Source organism: Gekko japonicus, unplaced genomic scaffold (assembly GCF_001447785.1).
Source record: "Gekko japonicus isolate JY-2015 unplaced genomic scaffold, Gekko_japonicus_V1.1 scaffold723, whole genome shotgun sequence".
Taxonomy (NCBI): domain Eukaryota; kingdom Metazoa; phylum Chordata; class Lepidosauria; order Squamata; family Gekkonidae; genus Gekko; species Gekko japonicus.
In genome coordinates, this window is record NW_015165850.1 from 670,912 (window position 1) to 690,452 (window position 19,541).

The 19,541-nt window shown below is 43.2% G+C and overlaps 1 protein-coding gene across 1 annotated transcript in view; it reads left to right on the forward strand.

The window, feature by feature from the left end:
• LOC107110331 (thyroid hormone receptor beta) overlaps nt 1–19,541 on the forward strand; it is a 241,136-nt gene that overhangs the window by 82,107 nt on the left and 139,488 nt on the right. Inside the window, exon 3 of the mRNA XM_015411104.1 lies at nt 5,276–5,316. The gene's annotated coding sequence lies outside the window, so the exon portion shown is untranslated. The remainder of the gene's footprint in view (nt 1–5,275; nt 5,317–19,541) is intronic.

Sequence of the window (19,541 nt, forward strand, 5' to 3'; positions counted from 1 at the left end):
TGAAAATGTCGAGACAGTGTGTGACTGCAATAAAGAAGGCCAATGCTATGGTGGGGATTATTAGGAAGGGTATTGAAAACAGATCAGCCAATATCATAATGCCCCTATATAAATCAATGGTGCGACCTCATTTGGAATACTGTGTGCAATTCTGGTCACCACACCAAAACTTTGTTGGTCTTAAAGGTGCCACTGGATTCATACTTTGTTTTGTTAACCACAGTTAGTCTTAAATACGGTTCTGCATTCTGTACAAACATGGACATCGTAGCTTACTCCTGGCTAGGGACATATGAACACCTGCCAGTTTGGCTCATGCTCTGTTCACTGATCACAAGCAGGGACGATTTTTCGAGGACTGGTTCAGTAAGTCATCAATCTGTTTGCCGGTATTCAACATGTTGCTTCACTGTATTTATTCCTAGCCATGCATTGCGACTGAGGGGTGACATGATTGAGGTTTATAAGATTATGCATGGGAAAGAGCAGGTAGAGAAAGAGGTACTTTTCTCCCTTTCTCACAATACAAGAACTCGTGGGCACTCCATGAAATTGCTGAGCTGTCGGGTTAGAACGGATAAAAGGAAGTACTTCTTCACCCAAAGAGTGATTAACACTTGGAATTCACTGCCACAGGAAGTGGTGGCAGCTACAAGCATGGACGGCTTCAAAAGGGAATTAGATAAGCATATGGAGCAGAGGTCCATCAGTGGCTATTAGCCACAAGGTATAGATAGGGACTCTGGGGCAAGTGATGCTCTGTCATCTTGGTGCTTGGGGGGGGGGTCAACAGTGGGAGGGCTTCTAATGTTCTGGCCCCACTGGTGGACCTCCTGATGGCAGTGGTATTTCTGACCACTGTGTGATAGAGTATTGGACTGGATGGGCCTTTGGCCTGATCCAACATTGGCATCTCTTATGTTCTTATGTTCTTATCATGAAATGGAATTACATATCATAGTTGTATGTATAGAAGTGGCTTGTTAAATTAACAAGCAAAATATTGAAGATATTTTTTTAACAGATCAAAACAATGACAAGCTTAGTTTCTGGTTATCATCCATTTGAGTTCAACTGGGGGGGACGACAACACAGGTAATCAATATGATCATTTTGTAATTGTTTCCTTCATAATTTACTAAGTACTGCATTGTGTTTTATTTCAATCTTCAATAAACAGTTTAAAATTTAAAAAACCCAAGAATATTAGTTAGCTTGTTTCTTGGGATATTTACCTTAATCCCCTCACAAGTATCTAACCTACTATTCCCATAAGGCTTCTTCTTTGTAATCAACTACACATCTGCAGTAGAAATCAGGGAATTGAATCAGGATAGAGAATTCTCAGTCTTCCTCATAGTTTGCCTTTCTTAATTAAACCACTGTCTGAGCCTTCATAACGTACCTCAAATTAAAAAGGGAATGCTAAAATTTTCTTAACTTTCCCTAATGAAAAAGTAGTTGGAGGAAGGATCATAAAGGAGGAGACCAATAGGACAAACTATGTGGGATTCTTTATCATAAAATGCCCCACTTTTCAACAGGGAGCCAGTTTGGTGTATTGGTTAAGAGTGGGGGACTCTAATCTGGAGAACAGGGTTTGATTCCCCACTCCACCACATGCAGCCAGCTGGGTGACCTTGGGTTAGTCACAGTTCGCTCAGAGCTGTTCTCTCAAGAGCAGTTCTCTCAGAGCTCTCTCAGCCCAACCTACCTGACAGGGTGTCTGTTGTGGGGAGAGGAAGGGAAGGAGATTGTAAGCCGCTCTGAGATTCTGAGTGAAGGGCAGGGTATAAATTCAACTCTTCTTCGTCTTTTTACAATGCCCAGGAAGGGGTACAAGAAACTGTCATCTCGGCGTACATTTATTTCCCACAGCAGCTATCTATGCCAGGAGACCTCACCATAGTGCTTGGGGATGCCATGGCACCTGCTGACACCTTTTGTGGTACCCACCTAGTGTTCTTAGATAGTAGGGCTTTTGGCCAGACTTTTGATTGGCCATTGGAGATTTGATTGGCTGTGCAGATTTTATTTTAAAATGTTGCTTTGGCAGCAGCTGCCATTACAGCACAAGGACTGCAGGTAAGTTGCAGCAGCCATTTTGTGGCTAGCCCTGCCTTCTGTGGGAGCCATTTGTGGCAGTCATTTTGTGGCTGTGCCTACCACACAGTGTCAGAATTCCAAAGGTGCCTGCAAGTTCAAAAATGTTGAGTAGCCCTGATCTATGGTAATCATTTAGTAAATAAGTGTTCAAAAATTGTCTAGGATATTATACTTTTTTATTAGCTTAGGCCCCGGTCACATGGGCCGGATATCGCAGCGGGGAGGTGTGGCTGTTTGCCCCGGAGCGAACTACCGCACGGCTGCCGGATCAAATGTCCCACTGACTTCCCGTGGTTCGGGGGAGGTGCTGATCATACATCAATCCTGCAGCGTGGCAAAGAAGCGGTGTGGCGGGGGTTGTGGTTTTTTTAAACCGAAGTGTGCGCATGCCGTTGGGTGCTTGTGCGCATCCCACGAAGACGTGAAAAAAACCAACCCTTTTCGCGACGGGACATGGGCAGGTGCCGGATGCCACGAGCTACCACTGGAAACTTGATCAGACGCCCGCCCTTGCCCCGCGGTTTCCAGAAACTAGTACCTCGGAGGTACTAGTTTTTTATGGCGCATCTTCAGCGGGAAGCCTCGGGTTAGCCACGGGAGCTCTGCGCTTCTCAGATGTTGCGGTTTGATCGCGCCCGGAAAACCCACCTATCTTCCGTCTCTCTAGCGTGGCTAATACTCCATGTGACCGCAGCCTTAGTTTGGTTTCTCATTGCTACTGACAGAAGAAATCTAGTCTGCCAAATTCTTTAAAGCTGTTATTTGGAAGGTGTGGTAGGTCATAGAATGACACATTTCATTTTTCCACAATTCTGAATATTTTTGACAGTTACTTTTTGGTCTGAAAAAGAGGGCTTTGTGGTGTTTGAAAAGGAAGTGCTGGTTGTTTTGCACTGAACAGAAAATAGAAAAGTCCTTTGTTCTTTGGAATGTTTGTGTGTGCCTTCTGTGTTGCATGGATACTCATGTGCTTGTGTATAACACCCTTCAGTGCTAATGAGATCAACATGGATAAATAATCCCCTGTGCTTTGAGAAAATAGTACTTTAAAACATGTGCTTGTGTTTGTCTTCTACCTAAAATATTTTATTAAACTGAATGTGAATGTGTCTTTTAATGAGACTGGAAGCTGTAAAAAAGAAATAAATTAGCCCAGATACAAATAATATGATGCAGGATTTCTTTCCCCCTCTTTATATTCAATAATGGGTCCAAATTTCTTCTTGGCTGCAAGCCTACTCATGTGAAATCAAATTTCTTCAAGTGGCTACAAACTAACGACTTTTAGAAAGACAGTGAGAAAAAGAATCAGCCATTTCCCCCAGATGGCATGCTTCTGATTCTCGCAAAAGCCCAGTATTTCTGGTTAAGAACAATATACCAAAATTGCTTCAAATATAAAATGATTCAGGCCTTTCTAGAGCCTTAGGATTGCCAGCAGATGAATTCTAAAATTGTGGACCAATGAAATCAAATTAAAGACCAGTGGGAGAGGAAAAAAGGCCCACCCGGTTTATTTATCTTTTGGCTAGTAAAGGGAGAGGAAAAGCATTTATAGCATGCATGATGCACAGTATATTCGCGGGATATAAATATATTGAAGGGCGTTCGCGGGAAGGGCGGGATATAAATATAATGAAATAAATAAATATGCATGTGCAACAAGAAGTTGTAGACACAGTGACAAGCATAGTGCTATCTCTTTAGTTTGCCATTCACACTTGCAACTTTGGGAAAAGACATGTAACCTAGTGGTGGAGAAAGTAGCTGAAGAGAGTTAGTGGATAACAATGAGGAGATACTGAAGTAAGTTCGTACTGACATTGTTATGAGTGTGTGCCCACCAATACTTGTGTGTGCCCGATAGGAGGAGTGACTGTGAGGTTTGTGTATGCTGTGGTGGGGAGTTCAGAGGGTTTTATGAGAGGAAGTGTCTTTGGTGTTCTTCTAAGTGATACTCATAAAGAGGGTCGCGTAAACAAGTATGTAAATGTATGGTGCAAGTTACTGTGTACTGATGTGGTTATTTAAATCCATTAAAGTTTGAGCAACCAGACCATTTTCCTTTTGTTATCTTTCCTAATTTATTAAAACGTCCTTGAATTAGAGCTGTGCCAGATGTGTTGGTGTGCTTCATGCGCATACTATAAAAATATGGGAAATGTGGTAGACATATGTCAACAGGTGACACTGACTGCAGCTCTGCATGTGGGTGCCATGTGAAATGTGGCTCAGCTCTTGCACTCAGTAAAGGAACAGTTTACAGATGGCAGCAAACTCTGTGATTCTTGTGTTGTCTCACTCTGTGATGTCCTTGGCATACATTGGATTTACTCTTTTGAACTCTTGCTAAAACAATATGGCATCAGTATCCATTAGACTTGCTTTTGTTCTCTTTATGGCGTTTATTTTTTCATGAGCTACTGGATTCAGGTCTGCACTGGTGCAGAATAGTCAGATGGTGCAGTACACTTTGGAATATATACTTCACTTCATTATATAACAAGTTAAAAGTGCATGGCTGGTGAAAGTCTTGTCATTCTTCAAGATTTTACAAGAAAGGTTGGTTTCATTTGTTTAATTCCAAACTTTGTACACAGGTTGTTTTCTTGGGATAATTACTGTACTGCTGGGGAGAGTGACAGAGTCTCCTCACCTGGTCTTGCTTCTTCTGTGGCTTACCTTTTGAGGTATAGACATATAAGATAGCTCATCAAAATCAGGAGAAGAGTTAAGGAACTTTTGGGTTTGGTTACCTTCTGGTTCCTGGTCCATTCAGCATGCTTTCAAATGTTGCTCTGCCCATAGGATAGCTTTGTTCTCTGAAATGTAGCAAAGTGGAACATGTACCTCATGCACAGCTGACTTGGGGGACTGGATATGGGTAGTAAATGTGATGTCCCCATTCTTTAGCTTTTTAAATGTGATCCATTAATAAATATTCCAGGCAAAATCTAAAGCTGAGCAAGAATTTCCTGTCTTGGCAGAAGCCAGTCTCAGTCTCTGATGCTTTGTCAAAATGCTATCTTTCCTTTCCTTGCCTTGCCTTGCCTTTCCTTTCCTTGCCTTTCCTTGCCTTTCCTTTCCTTGCCTTGCCTTGCCTTAATATTTGGTTTTTACAAGCGGTATGTGCACAAGTACTTAATCATAACTTTTTGTTTTCTTTCAGCAGCATGCAAGAGGTGCCGGTACTTCAACTTTCTGATCAAAGTAAGTGATCACAGATGAGTGCCTCAGTGGAAGAAAGTGTTCAGTTTGGAAAATGTTCACTTAAGATGATGTTCCATAGTCTAGGACGGCTGGCTGTTCCTAGAAACTGAGATGCCATAGGCAGTATGAGAACATTTTCATATTGTATTGATACTAGGGGAGGTAAGGCAGCATGGTATAGCCTGATCTCGTCAGATCTCAGAAGCTAAGCAGGGTTGGAAGGGGAAACATAAGAACATAAGAGAAGCCAATGTTGGATAAGGCCAATGGCCCATTTAGTCCAACACTCTTGGGACTACCAAGGGAGACTCTGCAGAGGAAGGCCATGGCAAACCACCTCTGCTTCTCACTTGCCTTGAAAGCCACTTGCTGTGGTCATCATAAGTTAGCTGTGACTTGATGGCACTTTACCACACACACACACATTGATGCTAGGCCTTTGAAATAATCAAATCTCCATTCATTGCCCTTTGCAGATCTAGCCACATGGGTAGAATTCATGAACATTTCTTAAGGCTGATTTTGTGTAACTAGAGCGAGGTACCCTGAGTCCAACCTAGAGAGGAGTGTAAAGTCAGGACTAGAGATTTATTGTTAGCTATTAAAACCCTTTAAACCATATCATGTTTTATTTTTGATGTGTAATAAATTAGGCTTTGTATCAAGATGATAGCCATAAAGGACAATTCCAGTTTGCTTAGAGACATAGGCTGGCCGGCCAGGCCAAGTGACACTGTCTTGACACTTTTTCATTGGTCTTGGGTATGCAAACTCACACATTTCTCCACTCAGTTTTGATGGTGAAGAAGGAGCAAATCAAAGACAGGAGATTTATTTATTATTATTCAATTTAATGTCAAACAACAGTGGGATGTTTGAGTTTGTTTTTACTCCCAACAAAGGCAGCTCAGTTAGAACTTAAAATATTATTATTGATGCCCTGTAATGTTCATGTTTAAGCTTAACTTGCCCCAGTGCTGCTTTCCAGGAGAGATGTGTGTACAGAATTGGACTGCCCTGGTATATAAAAAAAGACTAATTACAGTGCTAGCTCTGGGCTTCCCAAATATTGAAAGAAAGGTATGAGGCTATGAGTCCTGTAAGCTGCATTCCAGGATGGACATGAAGTATGCAAAACTAGATGAATTATAGGAGAAAAATGGAATGAGGGGTATATGAACTGAGCAGGAGGATGGAAGCAAGAGGTGAAGAGTGAGGGCCATACAAGATGTTTTTTTAAGTCAGGTATGGTGGGAGGAATTCAGATTACGATTGTGGGGGGCAGGTTCCAAAACCTTGTCCCTCGTGTAGGCTCGTAGTCAGGAAATTTTATTGGGGGGTCACTGGGGAAACCAGTGAGGCGTGATGTCATAAAATAAAAAATAAGTAAAATAAAAAGCCCCAGATGAGCAAGTGCACATACCTGAAGAGTGAGCACATACCTGAAGGGGAAGGAAAGTCTGGCGGAAATGTTTGCTGCTGCTGTGGTGAGAGAGAGATTTGGGGGGGGAGAGAAAGTTGGGGTGGAGAGACCCACCTTCATCTTGTGGGGCTGGTTGGTTGGCAAGTGAGTGGCACAGGTCGGCCTCCACCTTCCTGGCTTCTCCGCTTCCTTCGCTGGTGCCTCCCTGCCTGCCTGCCTGCCTTCCTGGGAGGTGTTGTCGCTGCAGCCATGTTGGTCTCAGCTCAGTGGCTCTAGACAAAGAGTGAAGCGGCCAGTGGGGGCTGTGCGCTGTGTGCGATGCTCGCCAGTGCCGTCAGTGGAAAGGGCAGCCAGGGGATGCGGTACTAGCTCTTCGCCATCCCGTCTGACCAATGCACATTTGCCTGACCTGATGCATGTTTGCTCTGCGGGAAGCCAGCCTGAGGTGTGAGCTTGGGAGCCAGCTGAGGAGCATGCCATGGCATGATTTAAATGGACCTCAAATTTAAATGGATTAAAAAAATTGCAAAACTCCAATGATTTTCAGAATAGTTCTGGGGCATGGAGGGAGAACTGGGAGGGGCATGGCCACAATATGCCCCACCATGGCTGTGGGCCTGCCCCTATGGCATTTCCCCAATCTGAAACAGGCCCCAGAAAGCTGCTGTGTGCCGCACTGGATGCAATTTATGAGTAGATGTCCTTGGGGCGACGAGCAACTACCCAGGCCATTTCAGATCAGGAAAGCAAGTTGAAAATTACCCTCCACATGTCACGTCTTAATCTGTCTTGGGTTCCCACACACCTCACAATCAACTTTAGAAAAAACATTGGGAGCTCTGAACATGGAACTCCCAACACACATGTGGCTTGAACCTTCAGTGTGGTCCAGTAGTGTTGGACATGAACCAGATACACTAGAGTTTGAATCTGCACTTGGACCCTGAAGCTCACTAGGTGACTCTGGGATTACCATCCTCTTTCAGTCCAGTTAACCAGACATGGTGGTTGGGGGTGGGTGGGGGAAGGATCACCTTATCCATGTAGGCCACTCTGAATTCCTTGGTGGAAGCCCAGAATATGAAAGTATGGAACAGAATGGAAGGGGGGGGGGAGGGAACAGCTCAGTTGCAAGAAATCTGGAAATATTCCCAGTTCATTCCCTTCCTCATTGGGTGACTGCAAAAGATTTGATGGATTTAACAGAAAGAGTTCTTAATTTTGAAATACGTGCTCTAAATTTTCTTTGCCCTGGTGTGTTCAGAATATTCCAGACTTCAACTGACAGCGAACAGAGCAATTAAAACAGGAACCGCCTGCTAATGATTTCACTAATTACAAGTAAGAGGAGTGGATTAATGACAAGAGCCTTATACTCCTCCTGACTGCAAATAGTTCTTGAAAACAGCAAGAAACGTTCATTCCCCCCAGGCTATAAGCACGATACATACTGATATACCATGTTTGAGGGAGTCCAGCTCATGAGTTTCAGGGTAGTTTTTCTGTCCAAATTGTTTTACAGGGAATTAACCAAATAATCAGTTAAACTATAAGAAAATTACAGAAGATGCTTATGTGTTTGCTTAGCTGTGGCTACTGCTTCTCTGCAACCACACTTGTTTCTCTGTTCCTCCCTCTAGCTGAATAGTGTTACTTTCCAAGGCCAGCCATCTAATGTTCTTTTGTTCTAATGTTAAAGTCCATGTCTGTCCATTCGTTGGTTGGAACTCCATTCTACCAGCTAACAAATATTGTTGCAAGCACAGTGGCCAGTGGGGGAGTGTTGGAATATAACAATGTCCTGTGTACAAAGAGGAAGAAAGATCCTGCAGAAGGCAGCAAGCTCTAGCTAGATAGGACTGTAGGGGGAGTATCTTCTTTCTGAAGGGTTGTTTTTTTCTAGGCTGACTGCAGAATGTTACTTAGCCTTTTTTTTTCTAGAATGGTCTAGAACTCTCAGCTAGCTAGCCAGCTAGGTTATCTCTTCTGTTTCTTATCCAGTTTGTTACTTCTGAAATAAAGCTACTATTTAATCAGTTCAGTGTCCTGACTGCTGCATAGGCACTCTGCCAGCAGGGAATGAACTTACAACATCCCCAGGGCCCAAATCATCTAGGGAGCCGGGAAGGTGCTGCTGGAGGATATTAGAAGTGCCTATCATCTCACCAATTATCTTATTGTGTTTTTTTGAATGTGATAGGGGCTTGAGTGGGCTGTGAGGAGATAATCCTGTGGTGGCTCATCCATATGGGCTGAGAAAGTAAAGTTGCCTACAGCTGTGTTTCCTAGCCTGCACACATTTCCAAATAATATGGTATTGTGGGTCAAATGCTCTAAATATGGGATGTCCCTGCAACAAAAAGTACTGTTTTGGACAAAGATACCTGGATTTGCTGAAACAGAGTCACAATTATTGACTGGGGGAGGGAGGCACTTAAAAAATCGTCAGGAACGATCTTGAAGAAAATCACTATTTGTATGTTTATTTCACACGTTCTCCTATACTGTGAATTGATTCAGGATGGGAGGGGGTATTGTGAGAGCCTGAGATATGAGTGTTGATGCTTTCCTCATCTCCCTGTAGATCGCTGTTTTCAAAAAATATTTACCGTGTCTTATTGAAAGGCAGATTCATGCAATGGAGGAGAATTTAGGGTCTTATTACACATTATACAATTAATGTCCTTTCTGTCAGTATGTGTGGAAGTTCGAGACCCGAGTTGCCGCATGACAGAGTGAGCTCCCGTCTCTAGTTCCAGCTCCTGACAACCTAGCAGTTCGAAAGCAAGAAATTGCAAGTAGATAAATAGGTACCACTTCGGTGGGAAGGTAACAGCGCTCCGTGCGCCTTGGTGTTTAGTCATGCCGGTCACATGACCACGGAAACGTCTTCGGACAGCGCTGGCTCTTCGGCTTTGAAACGGAGATGAGCACCGCAACCCTAGAGTCGGACTCAACTGGCTTTCGAGCAAGGGAACCTTTACCTTTAAGATAGGTGGAGAGCCTGAATAGCCTAGACTACTTCCAGGTCATCAGAGCTGAGAAGCTAAGCAGCGTTGCCCTGGTTAGTACTTGGATGGGAGAGAACCATGGAAGATGGGTCGCCATGCAGAAGAAGGCAATGGCAAATCACCTCTGCTCATCTTTTGCCTTGAAAACCCCATGAGACATTGCTATGACTTGACAGCACAAAATTATTATTAAAATAGGTGGAGAGAACAGAGATGTCACATCAGCCTTGCATATTCACATCATAAAGAGGCTAACAGGAGCAGGGACCCTATTCCCTGATTTTTTGCTTTGATTTATGAGGGAATTCCTTGCCAAACTGGATCAAAAAGTAATATTTCTATTTTACGTTTCTAGCATTAAATATAGAGATACAGAGATCACGTGTGTGTGTGTGTGTGTGTGTGTCTAAGGTGCTGTCAAGTCACAGCTGACTCATGGAGACCCCAGCAAGGGGCTTTCAAGGCAAGTGAGAAGCAGAGGGGGTGGACAGTTTGCCATTTGCCTGCATAGCAAGCCTGGAGTTCTATCCAACTACTAACCCTGCTTAGCTTCTGAGATCTGACGAGATTGGGCTGTACCATGCTGCCTTCCCTCCCACAGAGATCACATACAGATATTTAAATTTTATATGCTGTTCTTTTTATGGAAGATGATGTTTTGAGTACCAAAAGTAAGCCTTCTGGCAGGCAAACAGAGTAAGGGCAATTAAACTCTGTAGCAACAAGTCCTCTCAATGTCTCTAATTACCATATAAACCAGTGATAATTGTATGTGTGTAAAGTGCCTGACTTATGGTGACCCCATAGGGTTTCAAGGCAAGGGACTAACCGAAGTGGTTTGCTATTGCCTTCCTTTGCATAGTGACCCTACAATTCCTTGGTGGTCTCCCATCCAAATACTAACCAGGGCCAACCGTGCTTAGCTTCCAGGATCTAACAATATTGGGCTAGCCTTGGCCATCCAGGTCAGGACAGTGGTAATTAGAGGGTAGTAAAAATAATGTCACTGTCAACTGGCTAACAGTTAAGTCCAGTGGCACCTTAGAGACCAACAACATTTATTTCAGTATTAGACATTGGGCTTTTGTTTTATTTGCTATGACAGACTGACACAGGTTGCCTTTGCAATTAACATTCAGTTGCAGACAAATAAAGGCCCCGTTCACACGGTGAATTTGCCATGGGAGAGCCACGATGGAATGGTGGAGTTTCCGGGCGCGATCACACCACAACATCTGGCAAGTGGAGCGCACCCATGGCCAACCCGTCCCTGATCGCATTGTCGTGCGTCTAAGTGCGGCGCCACAAATAGCCACGCCTCCCCCACGTGTTTTCTGGCACGTGTGACTGGGGCCAAAGAATCGTTTGATCACTCATTAATCAGTTCTTTAAAAAGAAGACGCCAAATACAGGCCCAGGAGCAGTCTTACAGTTACAAAGGATAAGGCAGACACAAGGGTTGTGTAACGTATAACGAGACCCTAACACTTTAACTGAATGTGTCTTCAGGCTGTTAAAATACATGGTCGTTTTGTGTATAATTTAACATGCTGCATATTTTACCTTGGTTTTCTCAAAATAAAACTTTCTGATTCAGACCTAATTCTGCACGGACAATAATGGATTGAGACTTCTTCAGAAAGTTGTTTCTAATGCCTTCTTTTGGATCATCTAACAATAGCTGCTGTAGGCTATGCAAAGTATTCTTTCTTCTCAGTGGCTGATGGGATTGGCCGAGCAGTGAACTCAGTTTTGTTAGTAAGCTTAGGCTTGGAAGCTGTGAAGCAGCCGTGCATGAGGTAGTTGTTGCTGGCATTTGTTTGGCCATTATTTGTGTCCTCTTGTCTTTCATACAGTTGGCAGGAGGATATTTCAGAGATTGAAAGTAACAGGTCACAGAACCTGTTTATTATTTCCACCAAACTAGCAGAATTGATAGCAATTATGTCACAAGTTAAATGGAACTGGTTTCAGAGAGCACTTATTTAGACACGAAGGGCAAAAGCGCAGAGTTTACTGTACCACATTTATTATTTTATAGCTTCTTTTTGGTGCACAGAATGCTTTAAAATACTTATCCTTTTGACCTCTAACAATCCTGTGATGATAGCTTGGTTGACAGAAAAACCACTTGTCCAAGGCTATCCAGACAGATGCAAAGCATGGCAGTTCAGTAGTACACCAGAGTGGCTTTATTATGTAATCCTATGTCTTTCTTCTTTATTGTACCGTTGAGAGAGAGAGAGAATGTGCTTTGTTTAGTATTCATATAAGAGATGCTGGGTACATAAACAATGGATGCTTATTGCCTTTGTTCTATTGGTATCCTGTGCATCTGAAAGAGAACGGTGGCTACCACTGGATCTATGGGTCTGGATAAAATCCAGAAATGTTGTTTTATGTGTACTGTTATGGCAATCAGGCTATTCTGCCTTTATCGTCTGATGTAACTCCGAAAGGAGACATGGCTTGTCACTTGGAAAAAGAATCACCTCCTTGACAAAGCAGTGCTCATTAGGCGTCTTCTGCCTCAGCTGAAGAAGAAAGTATCGTTGAAGAAAAGCTACTTTCTCAACTCTTCATCCATTTTGGATCGGGGTGTCCAGGGTTTTGCCATATTTGCCATGGGGGTCAGTGCTGACACATGCATCCCTTGTGTAATGCACAAGTCGTCATCTCCCTTTCAGAGATTATCCATTGATAATCCATACTCTGTGGTGCTGATGGCCCCACTAAATACATTTTTGCTTGATTATTGCTCTCTGATCTAACCAGCGTGGGGCCAGCATCAGGAGCAGTTATGTCAGACACTCCATATATTGCTACCTGCTCACCTCTGTCTTTGAGAAATGTTGCAGGAACCACTGGGGCATTCACTCATTTCCTGTGGGAAAAGTACCTGGGGAAGCAACAGAGTTTAGCACTGCTGATGCCAACAGGACTTAAAGATGCATAAAAGAGTTGTGTTCCACTCTGTTTGAGCATGCAAATGGTAGAAGACTGTACTGGAGGTCATCTTGCCTTGGGCTCCCCAAAACCTAGAGCTTATCGTGTAGTTGATCATAGCAAGTTTCTAGATGCAGTTAAGGAAACAGTCCCCCTAGCACTGGTTGCAAGATGAGCCTGCACTGTGATGTCACAATGACAACTTTGGGTCATGTTTATATGAGCATGCTACCTAAGAGGCAGAATTCGTGAAAAAAGAGACAGAAAACACATGAGAAAAGAGACATAATTTCATAATGGAAGAGTATGCAATCACAATAAACCTTCTCACAAGCATCCAGTGTTTTCTTTAGCAATTTTAATGCCGTAAACTAAAATTCTAGATGCTTGCATGTTGTTCTTGAGATGTATTTATGAGATTTAAATACCACCTCTCAAGAGACCTGGTTGATGTGGCTCGCAAAGTAATACAATACAAGAAAATAATAAAAACAGCATAAAATTATTAATAACTCCTTTAAGGTGTATGTGCAGCAATGAAGAGTTATAAGCTCAATTGGAGTGACTGTGGAAGTGTCGATTTATGGAACTGGGACCTTTTTCATGTTATCAGTTCTATGGGTGTTTGTTGACTGCTATGCTTTGAAGCCCATAAATTCTGTGTTAGTAAACCCATTTCTCTACAAAGTGGAGTAACATCCAGGGCACTTCCAGTTATGTGCAAAAAATATCTCCTCACATTCCTTGATATTAATCTACAAATTTAATATCTGTCTTTTCTCCCCTGTGATGACATAAGAATATAAAAGAAGCCAATGTTGGATCAGGCCAATGGCCCATCCAACACTCTGTCACACAGTGGCCAAAAATACCAGGTGCCATCAGGAGGTCCAGCAGTGGGGCCGGGACACTAGAAGCCCTCCCACTATTGACCCCCCCCCCAAGCACCAAGAATACAGAGCATCACTTGCCCCAGACTGAGGGTTCCTATCTATACCTTGTGGCTAATAGCCACTGTTGGACCTCTGCTCCATATGTGTATCTAATTCCCTCTTGAAGCTGTCCATGCTTGTAGCCGCCACCACCTCCTGTGGCAGTGAATTCCATGTGTTAATCACTCTTTGGGTGAAGAAGGACTTCCTTTTATCTGACCGCACAAGGCTAACAATACAGAAAAAAAATACAACTTAAACAGAAAAAAATGGAAAGGCTTGCGGCTCCAATGGTGAAAGATGGCAAGCGGGGGTGGCATGGTGCCCTAAATAGCCATCAGGTGCCCCCTCCCCGAATATCCCTCAAGACAGTTAATAGGACCAGCATTGGATCATGTGGGCTCCAGCTTCCTGTGCTTGACTCTGGCCTGCCCCCTCTGCCTGGCAAAGGAGGGGGGAGCCATGGCTGCTCCCTGCTCTCACCCTTCCCCGCGGCACCACAAACAGGACCTGAGTGGGTCCGGGACCTGACTTCTGAGTGCCAAGCAGGTCTTTCCTCTTTCTGCTAGCCAATTTTCTACGGGGGTCTTTCCTCTTTCTGCTAGCCAATTTTCTACGCAGTTCTAGGCAATGACCCTCAGGCTAAAAGCTGAAGAACAAAGGTCCTTTGGCTCTTGCCTGTTGATTCATGCAAAGACTTGCACCTCTGGGTACCTATGAGTAAAGTAGAAGAGAACAAATTCAGCAAAATCTTGAGGTCCTGTCACTTCCACACTGATATTCTGGAGTCTACCATTTTATATAGGAAGCACAATGCAAGCTGGCCAGCTGTAGCTGTCCATTGGTATCTATTACCTTCTTTCAGCTTCTTCCTGAACTTCCATAGAGAGAGTACTTGAACTTCTCTAGTGCCCACAAATTTCTCTGAACGTTTGGACAATGTTGCACTGTTATCTCTCTATCTGTATATAGACATAGAAATTGTTTCTAGTTCAAGTTATATTCTGTAAAAACAAGAAAGGAGGTGAGTCAAGTATCTACAAACTTTTATTTTCCAGCCATGACATGAAAGGTTCCTTTTTGATTTTTGCCAGCCACTCACACATTGCCTTTCTTACGTTCCACTGATGTCTGGCCAAGACAGAGAACCCCCTTTGGGTAATTCAGAGGCTTTTACTAATAGCATGACATCTAAGTGGGCCCTCTAGCTCTTATTTCCATAAAAATGTAATCAGTTGTGTTTTGCTATTTGTATCTTTCATGTGGAATGATAATCTGATAAACAAACCATACCTGCTTGGTCCTGTAACTTGACATCCCGGTTACTAAATCACACTCATATCAAAATGAAGGTAGTAGGAAATAAGATTTTTTTGGGGGGGGGGGTTGCCATCAAGTTGCAGCTGATTTATGCAACCCCATAGGGGTTTGAAGGTAAGAGATGTTCAGAGATGGTTTGCCATTGCCTACCTCTGCATAGGAACCTTGGTCTCTCCTCCAAATGCAGACCAAGGTCGACTCTACTCAGCTTCCTGATATTTGACAAGATCTAGCTAACCTGGGTTATCCAGGTCAGGACAGCACAGGGTACATCCCAGTAAAGAACATAGGCCAAAGAATACATGTGCATTCAAGCAATTCAGTAGTTTACGCAGAAAACATATTTATTATATGCTTATTGGTAGTTTCTGTAATGAGTATTACTTGCCTATTTAGTGCATTTTAATGCCACCTTTCCTCCTTCCTGGGAGCTCAGGTCAATGTACATATGTCCCTCTGCCCCTTTATTGTCATGACAGCTTTCTGAGGTAGGTTAAGTGAGATGGAATGACTGGTCCAAGGTGTCATGTGGTAAGTTTCATGTCTGCGGACACACTAAATAATCCACTTTCAATCCATTTCAGTGCATCTTCCAACTGGATTTACTGCGTGAACTGGCAACATCCAGTTGGAAAGTACACTGAAAGTCGATTGAAAGTGGATTATTTAGTGTGTGTGAGTGCAGCTCATGGCAAGCCAGGATTTGTTCCTCTGTACCATCTTAGCTGTCCCCATGCACACTTGTTTTCAGATGTGGTTTCAAGATGTGCATAGGTGTTAAACATGCATGTCTCATTCTCATTTTATGTGTTTGTTGGAGGGAAATCCGGTGTAATACTGGTGGTCATGTATTAATTGCTACATTAAGTGTGGAGCAGCAGTTTAGAAAGAATGCAGTTAAAGTGCTTTCTAAGACCTTGACAGTATTATTTCCAATGGCAAAAAAGCTACTGCAGTGACTCATCCGAGATGTAAAGGGGAAAGAATTTGTGTGTATGTTATCGTGCCTGATTTGTTTTCTGTTTTTAAGTGGCATGCATTTGCAATATATGAGAATTAAAAAAAAATAAGCAAATCATTTACCATACTTGGAACTGTCAAAAGAAACAACCCAAGCTGAAAACAATATTTTCATCATAAACCTCGGCCCAGTGCCTGAGTAGGGTACCCTGCAACCTAGCAATGTAGGAGAGATTTTTGGGGATTATGCCCAGATTAAATGTCAACAAGAGCTGAGTTCTGGCAATATTCCATATAGGTCATATGAGAAAAATCACAAACTTCTACAGTCAGAACTGAAAATGTCTTCAGTGGTCTTCACCCTTCTACCCCAGTGGTCTTCACTTGCTAATAATTTGAGTAAAGATTTACTCATTTTCAAGAAAAAATATGATGTGACTTTGTCAGAATATAGTCATTCTGATGATATCGGCTTTCCCCCTAAACCTTTATGTAGAAGGTGTTGTGGAATGAAGGGCAGATGACAGATATTCTGTTATGGAGATGGACAGGCTGAGATGGATCCCCAAAGACTGGCAGAGTACGGGAATCAATACGCTTCACGGGATAGGGAGGGTTTTTACAACCCAAAGGGAAAACATGCCATCTCTTTGAGGTGTTAATGCCTCTTGATTGGAGGGACCATGTTCTGGGTTTGAGCTCCAGGACCTGGCACCCAGATTGGCTAGTGCCCTATGAGCCCAGGTGGAAGAGGGGTATGAAAAAGGAGCTGACCCTTCCTGTGTGAGATGAAGGTGGATTGGCAAGACTGAGGTGAAATGGGACAAGTCAAATGTTGCATGCTGGTGTCGCTGTGGATGTGCACTATGCATTCAAGCAGCCAGCCTCCCACCAAGGCTGGACCAGATGTTCAAGTGCTATCAGTTCACCTAGCCAATCATCTTTCATGTTCTTTTATTTACTTAGCTGTACCTAGAACTGTCTTGTAGTTACTCAATGATTTTGTGCCTTGTAGTAGTAAAGTTGTTTAATTATGGAGCCTTATATGAATTCCTTGCCCACACTACAGTAAATCCCCTTTGGTGTTGTACCTCTGGGTGGCTTCAGGTACAAGGGGAAGATTAACAAAGCCAGGGATGGTGGCAAGCTACCCGAGATGGTTCCCATGTCCCACTTAATGTGTGTTGGAGAGAGCAAAGGGACAGATTTCTGCCTCGGCCTGCTTCCACGGCTACATGCAGCGAGTGGGTCTTGCTGTGAAGTCTCAGGTAGCAGTGCAGAGCCTCTACAGAGAGGAGCTATGCTCCTCTTCTGGAATAACATTAAAATAACATTAAATAACATTATTTAATGGAATAACATTTAAGGTGTTGAGAGGGGAAATCCGTTATCCAATTTAATGCTTTTTAAAAAAAACAATTTTATTAGGATATATCAATAAGTCAAACCATACTTCATCTTACAAACCGTCTTATACCCTTTTCTCCTAATATCCCTCCCCCTTCTGACTTCCCGCAGTGCTCCAACCTCCATTCCAAATCTTATATATTTTCTCTTTTTTCCATTTTTTCAATAATAAAACTCTACAGGTAACATATTTTTTAACTAATGTTCTTACATGTTTAAACTTACTCTAAGTATCCTTCTATCTTCAGTAGTTATCAAAGCAAAACAGATTATTTTTCACATCCCAATATTTCTCTAAATATTCTTTAAAGTCTTTCCAATCTGCAAAGAATTCTTCTGCTTCTTGATTCTTAAGCTTCGTTATCCAATTTACTGCTTTAAAAATGGATTTGCATTGTTTTTGCATCTGTTTTTGCTTAGTCATCATTATGTTAGTTAGAACTTTATCGGGGTTTTTTAACAGAAGTGGACTCTCTATGAATATGGCTTTTTTAATTTGCCCAAAGAAGGTCAACTATAGCTATTATAAGAATTTATTAAGCTTTTTTAAAAAATCAAGTTTGACCATGGGGCTGTGTTCCAGCTAAACCTGTGCTATCTGCTCCACTAACAGTGATTCTTCATAGTCTTGGATATAAGTTGAACTTGGATTTCTGAGTCAAATAGCAGCATAGAACCATGTTAAAAACACTTAGTGAACAGTTAGAGATAAGAAAATGTAGCAGTATTAAAGCCACATCTATTAAAATAAAATCATCACTCATAAAAATCTCTCCTTATATATAATTGAATAGTGGGTGCCAAAGTTCTAAAATGCACTCCTTTAGTATATGGACGCTTGAACTGTCAGTCAGAAGACGCTGGCTGGGTTGACTGGCTGCTTTGTGCAGTCCCGCCCAGCGTTTCAAGGTCTTTTGCATATGGAAGCTGATTGGACTTCACTGCATTCCACACCTCAAACTCACCCCCCTCCCCGCAAGGCAGTTGGAATGTCAGTTGCATATGGAACCTTCAAGGTCTTTTGCATATGGAAGCTGATTGGACTTCACTGCATTCCACACCTCAAACTCACCCCCCTCCCCGCAAGGCAGTTGGAATGTCAGTTGCATATGGAACCTTCAAGGTCTTTTGCATATGGAAGCTGATTGGACTTCACTGCATTCCACACCTCAAACTCACCCCCCTCCCCGCAAGGCAGTTGGAATGTCAGTTGCATATGGAACCTTCAAGGTCTTTTGCATATGGAAGCTGATTGGACTTCACTGCATTCCACACCTCAAACTCACCCCCCTCCCCGCAAGGCAGTTGGAATGTCAGTTGCATATGGAACCTTCAAGGTCTTTTGCATATGGAAGCTGATTGGACTTCACTGCATTCCACACCTCAAACTCACCCCCCTCCCCGCAAGGCAGTTGGAATGTCAGTTGCATATGGAACCTTCAAGGTCTTTTGCATATGGAAGCTGATTGGACTTCACTGCATTCCACACCTCAAACTCACCCCCCTCCCCGCAAGGCAGTTGGAATGTCAGTTGCATATGGAACCTTCAAGGTCTTTTGCATATGGAAGCTGATTGGACTTCACTGCATTCCACACCTCAAACTCACCCCCCTCCCCGCAAGGCAGTTGGAATGTCAGTTGCATATGGAACCTTCAAGGTCTTTTGCATATGGAAGCTGATTGGACTTCACTGCATTCCACACCTCAAACTCACCCCCCTCCCCGCAAGGCAGTTGGAATGTCAGTTGCATATGGAACCTTCAAGGTCTTTTGCATATGGAAGCTGATTGGACTTCACTGCATTCCACACCTCAAACTCACCCCCCTCCCCGCAAGGCAGTTGGAATGTCAGTTGCATATGGAACCTTCAAGGTCTTTTGCATATGGAAGCTGATTGGACTTCACTGCATTCCACACCTCAAACTCACCCCCCTCCCCGCAAGGCAGTTGGAATTTTGGGAGAAAACATATTGGGGCCAATCCTGATAGGGTTGCCAACTCCCGAAGGGAAATTCCTGGAGATTTGAGGGATGGAGCCTGAAGAGGGTGAGGTTTGAGGAGGTGTGGGGCCTCAGACAGGTAGAATGCCATAGACTCCACCCTCCAAACCACTCAGTCCCTCATGGGGAACCATTGTTGCCAATCTCCAGGTGAGGGCTGGAGACCGCTCAAAATTACAATTGCTCTGCAGAAGAGAGGGCGGAAGTCAGCTGAAGTCAAAGGGGC